General features: G+C 37.5%; 3 non-coding genes across 3 annotated transcripts; all 3 read right to left on the reverse strand.

Annotated features, from left to right (window-relative positions):
* Window positions 1-257: 257 nt before the first annotated feature.
* On the reverse strand, window positions 258-329 carry TRNAC-GCA (transfer RNA cysteine (anticodon GCA)). The gene has a single exon. It is a non-coding gene; the product is annotated as a tRNA-Cys (tRNA).
* Window positions 330-8,491: 8,162 nt separating this feature from the next.
* TRNAC-GCA (transfer RNA cysteine (anticodon GCA)) lies at window positions 8,492-8,563 on the reverse strand. Its single transcript has one exon. It is a non-coding gene; the product is annotated as a tRNA-Cys (tRNA).
* Window positions 8,564-9,573: 1,010 nt separating this feature from the next.
* TRNAC-GCA (transfer RNA cysteine (anticodon GCA)) lies at window positions 9,574-9,645 on the reverse strand. Its single transcript has one exon. It is a non-coding gene; the product is annotated as a tRNA-Cys (tRNA).
* Between the last annotated feature and the right edge of the window lie 355 nt (window positions 9,646-10,000).

Below are 10,000 nucleotides of genomic sequence, written 5' to 3' on the forward strand. Positions count from 1 at the left end.
TGAGAAGCAGCTGACCTAAAGGAAAAGAGACTACATGGGGTAAAGCTGATGGTCTAACCCTCAGAATAAAGATTGCACAAACTAAATCTCCATATCTTTATACCTTCTAGCGGCTTTTGAACCTTGTTCTGTGAATCATATGACCCTAATTGGATTTGGACCTGATTCTTTTCTATGCCTGTTTATTCTTTGTGGTCCACAGCTGATACGAAGATCATTTTGATTCTCTGAGACTCAATTAAAAGTACACAGTAAACAGGGGGCACCCGGATTTGAACCAAGGACCTCTCAATCTGCAGTCGAATGCTCTACCACTGAGCTATACCCCCGTTGGCATGGCTGTGCTTGGATACCAGGGTTCATTTTTATTTTTAGGCTCAGATTATTATGCTTGTAAGTTTTAATGGGAAATTTTGTTTTTCTTGGTCATTTAATTTGATCTCTGAGTTGTTTGATCCTGTTTCTTTTTGAAATTAAGAGGATCTTTGACTCTTCTTACCTTACGATGTAATCAATGGTGAAAAGCAGCTGACCTAAAGGAAAAGAGGCCCCATGGGGTAAAGCTCATGGTCTAACCCTAAGAATAAAGATTGTACAAACTAAATTTCCCATTAAAACTTACAAAAAGATTGCACAAACACAGAGGCTGCTCCAATTTGAGGGAAATCGCAATCTACATTAGATAGATCTACTAAATTTTTCTTGGTCATTTAATTTGGTCTCTGAGCCTACTACATGTGATATGAAGATCATTTTGATTCTCTGAGACTCAATTAAAAGTACACAGGAAACAGGAGGCACCCGGATTTAAACCAAGGACTTCTTGATCTACAGTCGAATGCTCTACCACTGAGTTATACCCCAGTTGGCATTGTTCTGCTGAGATACCAGGGTTCGTTTTTATTTTTAGGCTTAGATTTTTATGCTTGGAAAAGAGGCTTCATGGGGTACAAAAAATTTGCACAAACACAGAGGCAGCTCCAATTTGAGGGAAATCGCAATCTACATTAGATAGATCTACTACATTTTTCTTGGTCATTTAATTTGGACTCTGAGTCTACTACATGTGATGTTTTCAATTAAAAATTGATAAGACCTCTGTATCTTTGTACTACTACATGTGATCTTTTCAATTTAAAATTGATAAGATCTCCATATCTTTATACCTTCTAGCGGCTTTTGAACCTTGTTCTGTGAATCATATGACCCTAATTTGATTTGGACCTGATTCTTCTCTATGCCTGTTTATTCTTTGTGGTCCACAGCCGATACGAAGATCATTTTGATTCTCTGAGACTCAATTAAAAGTACAGAGGAAACTGGGGGCACCTGGATTTGAACCAAGGACCTCTCGATGTCCGGTCGAATGCTCTACCACTGACCAAAACCCCTGTTGGCATTGCTCTGCTGAGATACTAGGGTTCGTTTTTATTTTTATGCTCAGATTTTTATGCTAATAAGATTTAATGGGAAATTTAGTTTTTCTTGGTCATTTAATTTGATCTCTGAGTCGTTTGATCCTGTTTCTTTTTGAAATTAAGAGGATCTTTGGCTCTTCTTACCTTACAATGTAATCAATATTGAGAAGCAGCTGACCTAAAGGAAAAGAGACTACATGGGGTAAAGCTGATGGTCTAACCCTAAGAATAAAGATTGCACAAACTAAATTTCCCATTAAAACTTACAAAAAGACTGCACAAACACTGAGGTTGCTCCAGTTTGAGGGAAATCGCAATCTACATTAGATAGATCTACTACATTTTTATTGGTCATTTAATTTGGTCTCTGAGCCTACTACATGTGATCTTTTCAATTTAAAATAGATAAGAGCTCCATATCTTTATACTACTACATGTGATCTTTTCAATATAAAATTGATAAGACCTCTTGTTAGAAAAATGTTTATGTTATCGTAAATATTATTGCTGTCAAAGACAAAAGAAAGCAGGGAATGTCTAGTCTAGGATATATGGACGAGTTCACGCCGACATGTCTACTCTATGTTCTTCTATATATGTGCAAAGGGTCAAGTTAAGGCCATTCTTAATTATGCAGCTTAAAGAGGTGTAACCTGCTTGAAAAGTAACCAATCAGAAAGAAGCATGCTATTAGAAGTAGATAAGATGCTATATAAACCAAGTAATCTTAATGTGTAATTAGACAACGCTTCGACTTTTGTGTGTTATGTGCCTTGTCTCGATTATGCGCATGATCTAATTAAAGGAAACTCTTTCTGAGGAGAATTCGACCATTATTTCAACCAACATTTTGGTGCCCCGTGTGAGGAGGTCCTGACCGGAGACAGGGACGACGGTCCTGAGGAACTGAACCTCAAGAATCTGCATCTGAGGTAATATAAGTCCTCCAGCTAAGATTGCTGTTAACCAGAGGCACTTTGCGACATCGTCCCTGAAACCGGCAGCATCCTCCCGAAGATTTATTACGGTCTTCTCTTCAGAAATGTGAGTAAGAAAAATATTTCTGGGAAATATTATAAGAGGTCAAAGTCTGTCAGGGACTACTGAAATAAATAACTGCGTATGCATTCGATAATAAGGAATAGTACTTGGAGTACTGAGGCTGATCAGAAGAAATGTGCACAGGTAGTTAGTCATTATTTTTGTGATAGCGAATTGTTGTTTGTAATTGTGACAATACTGTTGATGTTGGTTGCGGCTTGTATTATTGTGAAAGAGTATCACAAGACCTTAAAGAGAAGAGCTCTTATGGTCCAGGGACAGCTATACCAACCCATGTCACAAATCTTGTCTGAATGAATCTGTGTGAATGACTGTTCAGGAGTCCTTTACGGCGAACGAACAGTTAATAAGGTTGTTGTTAATACGCCCCCCGGCATTTGTGAGAAGCCCTCTGTGATCAAGTGCTGGGATTGCAAGTGAACAACTTCGCTGCGAGAGTGATTTTCCTGCCTTTACTGTCTAGGAAAGGTATCTTATAAATACCAAGAGCTCTTTGTTTAACCCTGTCTAGACGTGGTATCTTATAAATACCAAGAACTCTCTGTTTAACCCTGTCCAGACGTGGTATCTTATAAATACCAAAAGATTTTCCTTGTTTTCTGCTTTGCGGTGAGATTTTATCATGGGGAAATCCCACAGTAAGGGAAAGAAACAAAAGGATGAGAGTGTTTTCTTGTGGATAAAGAAAAAACCACTGAAAGAAGACAAACAGTTTATGTATAAACTTAATCAAGAAAATGTTTAGGCATAAATTCACATTGTTCAGGTATAGTGCACTTAAAAATAGAGGGTGAATCCCTCAGGTTTCGGATGGTTGGACCATCCTGGTAGAATCTAGACTCGGAGTGGTTGGACCACTCGGTGAATGTGTGGATTTAGAAGAAACTACGTAGTGACTAAATTATAACATTCCAAATTCTATACCATGTTTCCAGCTGGTTCCAGAATCTGTTAAATGTATGTCTTGTCTGTTATCTGTGATCGATCATAAATTATATGTAGAGTCGACATTAGAAAAGCCTTTTGTATCTTTTTATTCTAATGCTTTTATGCTTTTTCCAGAATTAATTTAAATAAGGGTTAATAATTTAAAAGCTAAAATTTATAATTAGCACATATTTTGTTTTTAAGGTAATAAGATATCCTGTATACCTGTCTGTGGTTTTTATGATATATATTCTTGTTTTATTTTTTGTTCAAATTAATATGCTTAAAGTAACATTATAAGTAACGCACCTCCTTATGGAGTAATCAAGGTCAGATATATCCGTTAACCATGTGGGTACATAGAACATGAACAGAGGAGGATATTAAAAAAGCTACTGAGCATGTTAAAAATCCAAAAGAGGATCCCCAACGGTTTGAGACTGATATCCGAGGGCTCTGTAACAGTTATCAATTAAATGGTAATGGTGAAGAAATAGAGAGAGAGTGTCGAAGGGTTTTGGGATCAGATTGGAGTTCAGTAGAACGAAGTTGGAATGGGTACGATAATGTGGGGCAACCACTCCCATGGGGTCATGTTGATCTAATTAACCGTTTAAACACTTTCATAACTGCTTGTACGACCAGATGGGCTCGTAGAACAAATTGGATGGAGATAAATAGATGTACACAGAAGGATGGGGAGGATGTGGATCAATATTTTTATCGGCTGAAAAAGGTCTTTGATATCTATAGTGGTTTAACCCCACCTCCCGATCCAGATCCAAATTCTGCTTATGAGCAGCAATTAAAAATGTGTTTGTGTCTGGGACGCGTAAAGAGATAAATGCGAATGTCAGTTAACATATGGTTAACCTCTGTACTGCGACGTTGAATGATGTGTTGGAATATGTTAAGCATTCTGAAAAGTGGCACAAAGAATGGGAGAAAAAGAAAGTGAGAGTAATGTTAGCAGGAGAGGTGTATGAAGGAATGTTGTATGAAGGAATGTTGACAGGGAATAACAAAAGAGTGAGAGAGAGATTTCGAGGTCGTACCGAGGTAGAAGAGGTAGAGGTGATAGATGGTCACAAGGATGTTATAATTGTGGAAAGGAAGGTCATTGGGCAAAAGAGTGTCCCGAGCCAGACAAGAGAAAGCAGAATTCCCCAGAACAATGACTAATACAGGAAAAAGAGACATTGGATCTCAGTAATGTTCATGATGTGTTGTTATTGTCAAACTTGCCTGAAATTGATTTAATTGTAAATAACAAACGTGTAACATTTTTGGTTGATTCAGGGGCTTCGCGAACCCTATTGAATCATCCCACCTGCACGGGCATACAGAAAGGGACTGGTAAAATTCACATAAAGGGAGTAAATGGGAGGACACATACCGAAAGCTTATCTGTCCCCCTTCAAATACAACATCCAGAGTCTGGAAAAATAATTACCGCCAGTGTAATATTATCTGAGGTATGTCCCGTAAATCTTCTAGGAAGAGATCTGATTAGAGAGTTGGGAGTGCACATTGCACCCGTGGGAGACAAGTTTGATGTTACAGTGGGGGGAAGAAGAAATAACTATCAAGGACGGCATGATCATTACTACTATGCTTTAAACATAGATTTTACTGAAAATAAGGGAAATATAATACAGGCTTTAGAACTTGTACATAAAACATTCGAGATCTGTGATCATTTACAAGTTCAGCATTCAAATGATTTTCATTGTACAATGTATGTTAAGAAAACAGCAGGAGGAGACGAGTATTATGAATCTAAAAAGATGAACAAAGTACTGTAATACAGACAGAATACTTTTACTGGACAAAGGACAGGGGGCATTATCTGGTATATTAACACCCCGAATAACCACACTTTTTGTCTCTGAATAACCACACATTTGTCTCTGTGTAAACAGCAAACTGATCAGTAGAAGTCTGTGGGAGATATGGTGTTGCGATGTGAGATTAATCACTCGTGGAAAAGAGATATTCAATGCAATACTGAAGTAAGAGAGGTAAATTATCTAATCATTTATTAGCCCAGGCGGCTGAGTTAACGGCTCTCATAGAGGCATGCAAATGGGCAGTAGACAAACGGGTAAATATCTATACCGACAGTCAATATGTATTTTCTACTATACATGTGTTTGCACAACAATGGAAAAAAAAAAGGTATGATTACCTCCACAGGGAAACCAATAAATCATAAAGCCTTGATTGAAGAACTATTAACAGTTATAAATCTACCAAAGGAAGTAGCTGTAATAAAGTGTGCAGCCCATACCAACAGCAAGGATCCTGTAGCATTAGGCAATAACTGTGCAGATATTGAAGCAAAAAGAATTGCTCAAGAGATGTTTGCCATAATCACTAACGAGATACAAATTAATCACCAGGTTCTGTATGATATGCAGCAGGCTGCCCCTATGTCTGAAAAACGATATTGGTGGTCTAAAAAAGCGACTCTATGTAACAAAATGTTTCACATTAACAACAAACCAATATTGCCGAAATCATTATTTCGCTTTGCAGCCTTATTGAGTCATGGGCTGAGCCATGCCTCAACAGGAGGGATGGTAATAGATAGATAGATAAGGTGTTCCAAAATTACTCTAAAAAAAAAAAAAATGTTGTGTGCTAATTGTCTTCATGATAAAAGAAATCATTCCTAGATTTGGAACACCAGAAAGAATATACAGTCATTTTGTCAATCAACTAATCTCCAGATTTGCACAAGTATTTGTATACAATTAAAGAATCATTGTGCCTATCATCCTCAGTCAGCAGGGTTGGTAGAAAGAAACAATGGAACAATAAATAATAAATTAAAAAAGACCATGGCAGAAACCGGGAATTGGGTTTCTTGCCTACCTATGGTAAAATTGAGTATGCGTATTACACCCAACAAGCAAGGTCTCACCCCATTTGAAGTAATGTACGGGAGACCCTATAGTTTGCCGCAGATAAAGGTAAAAGAGGCAAGTAATGAAAAAGAATTAACCCTAGCAGAATATATGGCAAAAATGTTGAACACCAGATCAATACAAACTGTTAATTCTCTTCCAGAAGCACAAGAGCCAATTCCTGAGAAATTGAGTGTTGGAGATTGGGTACTAATAAGGATAATCAAATGAAAGAATTGGTCATCACCGAGGTGGGAAGGATCGTACCAAGTACTACTAACCACCCCCACGGCATGTAAGATAGCTGAGAGGAGTTGTTGGATACATCAGTCGCACTGTAAGAAGGTAACACCACTTGCTGGTAGTCACTCATTAAGTCTGGGTACAAAGGGGGGTCCAGACGATAGGTTGGACTCGTCTCAAGCCAGTGAAGAAATCCATTCCCCGAACCCTGAGTTGACGGCCAGGTAGGATGAAGGGGTGGTGCCTGCTTATAGTTTATTGGGTAGTGACTGATGCTTTTACAATAATTCCTTATTCTAATGCTAATGCTAAGTGGGATCAAATGGGAAGATACCAAAGCACAAAATCTGACTTTTTCATTAGTAGGAGATAGTTCCATTGTCATTGATCTGTGTAAACTGATCCATTGTGAAAATATTGGGCAAGCAAGAAAATACGCTAAGGCCGATGTATATGTATGCTGGATGCCCGAAAAGCCCCCTGGAAAACGAAGTATAACATCATGTCTTGGTTGGGATTATGCTATGTGGACAACAGCTAGTCGAGATTGGGGATATGATACCAGGGGCAAGAGCGAGTAAAATCAAAACGAGATTATCTGTAAAAAGATTACAATCTGAATGTACCACCTATGATAATTGTAATAAATTACTATTTACTTTAAAAACCTATGAAGACGGATGAAAGACTATATACCATAGGCGCGTAGGTTTCTGATAATAAAGCTGTTAGATAAGACTTATACCCCACCTGGAAACGGAACTTGTCATATATTGGACTTGTTTCCCAAGGTTAAGAGACCTGAATTACCTCTAACAGTGCAAATATATGGGGGAAATTACACCTGTATGAAACTTCAGGGTAATAGCAGCTATTTTGATTATAAAGATTTGTCTAAATTCACTGTGTGTCGAGACTTTTTCCACAGGACTGAGACAGCCAACCCAGATGAGAGCAGATATTTGGTGGTTGTGCGGAGACCAAAGCCCTTGAAGGACTAACATCCTTATCAAATGAATTTGCCGAGAATGCAGGAATACATAATGTGTTCACCTCTTGGTTAGAAGGATGGTTTGGGCGGTGGTCAGGAATGATAATGTCCGGAATAATTACTATCACTATAGTATCCGCAGTATTGATATTCGGAGGATGCTGTTTTATTCCATGTTGCAGAGGATTTTTGAATAAGACAATTGATAAAGCTGTAAATCAGACTATGTACTCCCTGATCGACAAAGAAGAATGTGATCAATTATTAAAAGTATCTGAGACTCTACATATTAATGACGTTATTGACATGAAAGATGAATTATCAGTGCTAATGACGGATACTGAAGATGAAGAGTCTGATATTGAATAATATTTTGATAAACAGGAGGGAAATGTTAGAAAAATGTTTATGTTATCGTAAATATTATTGCTGTCAAAGACAAAAGAAAGCAGGGAATGTCTAGTCTAGGATATATGGACGAGTTCACGCCGACATGTCTACTCTATGTTCTTCTATATATGTGCAAAGGGTCAAGTTAAGGCCATTCTTAATTATGCAGCTTAAAGAGGTGTAACCTGCTTGAAAAGTAACCAATCAGAAAGAAGCATGCTATTAGAAGTAGATAAGATGCTATATAAACCAAGTAATCTTAATGTGTAATTAGACAACGCTTCGACTTTTGTGTGTTATGTGCCTTGTCTCGATTATGCGCATGATCTAATTAAAGGAAACTCTTTCTGAGGAGAATTCGACCATTATTTCAACCAACACCTCTGTATCTTTATACCTTCTAGCGGCCTTTGAACCTTGTTCTGTGAATCATATGACCCTAATTTGATTTGCTCCTGATTCTTTTCTATGCCTGTTTATTCTTTGTGGTCCACAGCTGATACGAAGATCATTTTGATTCTCTGAGACTCAATTAAAAGTACACAGGAAACAGGGGGCACCCGGATTTGAACCAAGGACCTCTCGATCTGCAGTCGAATGCTCTACCACTGAGCTATACCCCTGTTGGTATTGTTCTGCTGAGATACCAGGGTTTGTTTTTATTTTTAGGCTCAGATTTTTATGCTTGTAAGTTTTAATGGGAAATTTAGTTTTTCTTGGTCATTTAATTTGATCTCTGAGTCGTTTGATCCTGTTTCTTTTTGAAATTAAGAGGATCTTTGGCTCTTCTTACCTTACAATGTAATAAATGGTGAGAAGCAGCTGACCTAAAGGAAAAGAGGCTACATGGGGTAAAGCTGATGGTCTAACCCTAAGAATAAAGATTGCACAAACTAAATTTCCCATTAAAACTTACAAAAAGACTGCACAAACACTGAGGTTGCTCCAGTTTGAGGGAAATCGCAATCTACATTAGATAGATCTAATTGATCTTTTCAATTAAAAATTGATAAGACCTCCGTATCTTTGTACTACTACATGTGATCTTTTCAATATAAAATTGATAAGACATTTAATTTGATCTCTGAGTCGTTTGATCCTGTTTCTTTTTGAAATTAAGAGGATCTTTGGCTCTTCTTACCTTACAATGTAATCAATATTGAGAAGCAGCTGACCTAAAGGAAAAGAGACTACATGGGGTAAAGCTGATGGTCTAACCCTCAGAATAAAGATTGCACAAACTAAATTTCCCATTAAAACTTACAAAAAGACTGCACAAACACTGAGGTTGCTCCAGTTTGAGGGAAATCGCAATCTACATTAGATAGATCTACTACATTTTTATTGGTCATTTAATTTGGTCTCTGAGCCTACTACATGTGATCTTTTCAATTTAAAATAGATAAGAGCTCTATATCTTTATACTACTACATGTGATCTTTTCAATATAAAATTGATAAGACCTCTGTATCTTTATACCTTCTAGCGGCCTTTGAACCTTGTTCTGTGAATCATATGACCCTAAATTGATTTGCTCATGATTCTTTTCTATGCCTGTTTATTCTTTGTGGTCCACAGCTGATATGAAGATCATTTTGATTCTCTGAGACTCAATTAAAACTACACAGGAGACAGGGGGCACCCGGATTTGAACCAAGGATCTCTCGATCTGCAGTTGAATGCTCTACCACTGAGCTATACCCCCGTTGGCATTGCGCTGCTGAGATACCAGGGTTTGTTTTTATTTTTAGGCTCAGATTTTTATGCTTGTAAATTTTAATAGGAAATTTAGTTTTTCTTGGTCATTTAATTTGATCTCTGAGTTGTTTGATCCTGTTTCTTTTTGAAATTAAGAGGATCTTTGGCTCTTCTTACCTTACAATGTAATAAATGGTGAGAAGCAGCTGACCTAAAGGAAAAGAGGCTACATGGGGTAAAGCTGATGGTCTAACCCTAAGAATAAAGATTGCACAAACTAAATTTCCCATTAAAACTTACAAAAAGACTGCACAAACACTGAGGTTGCTCCAGTTTGAGGGAAATCGCAATCTACATTAGAT

Source organism: Sceloporus occidentalis, unplaced genomic scaffold (assembly GCF_023333645.1).
Source record: "Sceloporus occidentalis isolate IW3139 unplaced genomic scaffold, rSceOcc1.0.p SCAF_43, whole genome shotgun sequence".
Lineage (NCBI taxonomy): Eukaryota > Metazoa > Chordata > Lepidosauria > Squamata > Phrynosomatidae > Sceloporus > Sceloporus occidentalis.